Source organism: Panthera uncia, chromosome D4 (assembly GCF_023721935.1).
Source record: "Panthera uncia isolate 11264 chromosome D4, Puncia_PCG_1.0, whole genome shotgun sequence".
In the NCBI taxonomy this organism is placed as follows: domain Eukaryota; kingdom Metazoa; phylum Chordata; class Mammalia; order Carnivora; family Felidae; genus Panthera; species Panthera uncia.
In genome coordinates, this window is record NC_064807.1 from 52,204,748 (window position 1) to 52,208,463 (window position 3,716).

General features: G+C 35.6%; 1 pseudogene; it reads left to right on the forward strand.

Annotated features, from left to right (window-relative positions):
* Positions 1 to 614: 614 nt before the first annotated feature.
* Positions 615 to 1,457, forward strand: LOC125929513 (ribosome production factor 2 homolog; annotated as a pseudogene).
* The last annotated feature ends 2,259 nt before the right edge of the window (positions 1,458 to 3,716 follow it).

Consider the following 3,716-nt stretch of genomic DNA (forward strand, 5'->3'; position numbering starts at 1 on the left):
CTACAATACCCACAGTTCTCAGTGTTCCACACTTTAAATTATGTATAGATAGGCTGCATGCTCAGTGGTCAACATTACAATTGAGAAGTAACCTGCACACATTACATTCTGCACATAATGTTGCTTAAGAAACCTTCAATCTCAGTGGCTTAAAATTATATCCTTTGTTTAGCTTATGAAGTTCAGGTAGACAATTTACCTAGGTTTGGCCAGATAACTTTTCTGGTCATGTTTGGGATCACTCACATGTCTGGTACTTAGCTGGGTATCATTTAGGAAAACAGAGGTAATTGGGCCACGCATTTATTTTCTTCCAGTAGCCTACTTTGGAAATAATCTTTTGTTAGAGATGAGAAAGTTCAAAATCAGCAAATGGACATGTGAAAGAGTTTCCACATTTCTTACAGTATCATATTTACAATGATTCCCATGAACAAAGGTAGTCACATGATTTACTGCAAAGTCAGAGAAGCAGGACTCTGTACAGTTATCTGGCAAAGAGCGCCTATAATTGGGGCCATAAACATCAATCTAACATAGATTATCTATGTAGCAATGCACATTTCATAATCTTGGAACTGGCCTTATTAAAAGAAGCCAGACTTCAAAAACTTAGTGAAAATGTTAAAAATGCTATGCTGATTAAAGGGGGAAATGCAAATTTACTGGTGACACAAGTACTTAGAGGTGTGTATGCACTGACAAAACCATATGGCATTCTGTATAAAAAGAAAAACATTACCAGACCATGTGAGGATCAGACATCATTGGAATTATTTTAAAAGAAGTCAGATTGGTCTTTATTTATGTTTGGCTCCCATAATAAGAAGTAGCCAAATAATCTAGTAATAGGTCGTATGTATGACTACCATGTGCTGGATATGATCGAATTAGGTACTGAGAAGTTTGTCTCTCTAAAAGACATCAAGAATAGTAAATGTTCTGAGAGAACAAAACCCATGTTACTATTTGCAGGTTATGATTTTGATGTAACAGAAGACTACAGAAGGCTAAAAAATCTTCTTATTGATCTCTTCAGAGGCCCCACAGTATCAAATATCCGCCTGGCTGGTTTAGAGTATGTTCTGCACTTCACCGCACTGAATGGGAAGATTTACTTTCGAGGCTACAAGTTGCTGTTGAAGAAGTCTGGTTGTAAAACACCAAGGATTGAATTGGAAGAGACGGGGCCCTCATTGGATCTGGTTCTGAGGAGGACATATCTGGCATCAGATGATCTTTACAAATTATCTATGAAAATGCCAAAAGCCCTCAAGCCAAAGAAGAAGACAAATGTCTCCCATGACACTTTTGGCACAACTTATGGAAGGATTCATATGCAAAAGCAAGACCTAAGCAAACTACAAACCAGGGAAATGAAGGGGTTGAAGAAGCGACCTGCAGAAAAGATAACAGAAGACCAGGAGAAAAAATCAAAGAGAATTGAAAACAATTGATGGAAGTAGCTAAAACAAAAACAAAAACAAAAAATAAAAAACAAAAACAAACAAACAAAAACCCTCTATTCCTCATGCTAGCTCAGATGTGCTAAGTCAGGTCTAAGTGACTAAAAAAGTGTAGTTAATGAGCCTCCAGTCTTATAAATTTGTGTCTCTTCTGCCCACCTTTGGTCCATGGGCACTCATTAAGTATCTCTGGAGGCTCTTATTTGTGACAGGTCATTGACTTCTCCACAGTGATGTCTGAGAAAGACCCCATGAAGCTGGGTCACATGGGAAGTAAAGTCTTTAACACCATGTCCAGACACCCATCAACATGAATTAGGTCAATACTATTTGTCAATACTTAGCATAATAAAATGTTATTTACACTCTTTTGGCTATACAAAAGTCTTCTGGAATTACATATATGTGTTCATTCACAACAGTCAAGGTCTATCACTTTACACTCTACTTTGGGATGAACCACAGTAGTGTTTGTTTTTCCAGAACAATCAGTTCTACAGTTACCAGAATTTCCATTTCTCAAGGCAAGGTCAATGTCCAATTTTATATGACTCTGTTATCTTGATCTCTGTGATACAGTTAACCCATTCATTGAGGTCACGTAAATTATCTTCAGTAAATCTACTGAAGTCAAAGTAAGAAAAAAAAATGAACTGTTGATCAGCTGAGGTTTAAATAACAAAAGTTTTTTTTCTTTTTCTATTTGGTAAAAAAATAAGCATAAAATATTCTATTTATTTCATTGTTCTCCTAATTCCCATGGCTAGGATCTCATGCAAACATGAGAGGAAGTGTGGCCATGCTGATGCAATGCATTGATATCTTGAATTTTTGTAACTAATATTATGTATCTATCATCATATCTATATCTATGTATCTATATAGGATATATCTATCTATATAGAATCAATCTCTCTCTCTATCTATATTTATATATAACTATACACATATAGCATATAGCTAGTACTTTCACATCTCACACACATAATTTTTTTCAAAATACATCACAGTTTTCTTCATGATGTTCTTTTTTACTCATTTCCTAAGGCATTTATGTTTTTGCACTAGTATGGTCCTGTTCACATGCTAGAAGAAACTACAAACATACTTTAATTTACATTTGCCTTTCTATCCTTTAAAATCACTTCCATCAAGACTATCAAGTTTACCTGGGTAAAATGGTCATTGTATTTGCCCATTGTCCATGAGTGAGTGGCCACATGCTCTACTTGGCTAAGATCCTGGGGCTGGCTCAGATAATTCCACTTTAGATACTAATATGGCGTCAGCAAAAGTATGTATGTATCTACCACCACAGATCTAAAGCAAACAGGTAATTTGAAAGTGAGGTGGGTTTACAGTCTAAATTTCCAGCTTGACAGGCCACTGGTACATAGAGAAAAGGAAGCAATAGTCAAACTGTGAAGAAAAACAAACAAGGACACACACACACGAAAATACCACAAAAATCCATGTGCTTTATGATCAAAAGACAAAGGATGGATATAGTTAAAGGGGTGAGAGAAGTTACTCAAGATGGGACATGCTATCAAAACAGCAGCAAAACAGATGGGCTGATTAAACACGCACACACAAATGACATCTGACTGCTCCACTAGAACACAGATTCAGACAAGCTAAAGTGAACTAATTTAAATGTATAATTGATGTGCCAATTGAGAGGAGGAAATAGAATCATATAAATTGCTCAATTAAAACTAGAGAAGACAGAAAAAGAAAGGAAGACAAAAAAAGAAACAGAACAATTACAATGAATTAATGCTATAAGTTAACAGCAATGAAAACAACTACAAATATCATACAGTAGTTAGGATACCTCAGGCCAGCACCGTTCTTTGGCTTCTCCAATCTAAAATGTCCAAGACAATGCTAATTATCCAATGCGAGTTGAAATGTTTTAAAGAGGTATAGTTAGAATTTAAATCTATAACCCATGAATCTGACATATAAGATGATAACCTCACTCAGGTGAATCTCGAATGATCATCTTTATTCCCTTTCATACTGGCCGTTAGAACTTTTTGCGGGGAGGAGACAGGCATAAATGAGTAACAATTGTGGTTTGAGGTGAGTTATATAGTGGGAAGAACAAAGTGAAGCTAAAAATTTCTTAACCTTCATTATTCAACATTGTATGAAAATAGGGCTGCTGATTACAAGGAAATCTGAAATTAACTGTATTCCTCTATTTATATGTTACAGAGATCTTGAAATTGATTTTTTGCAAGC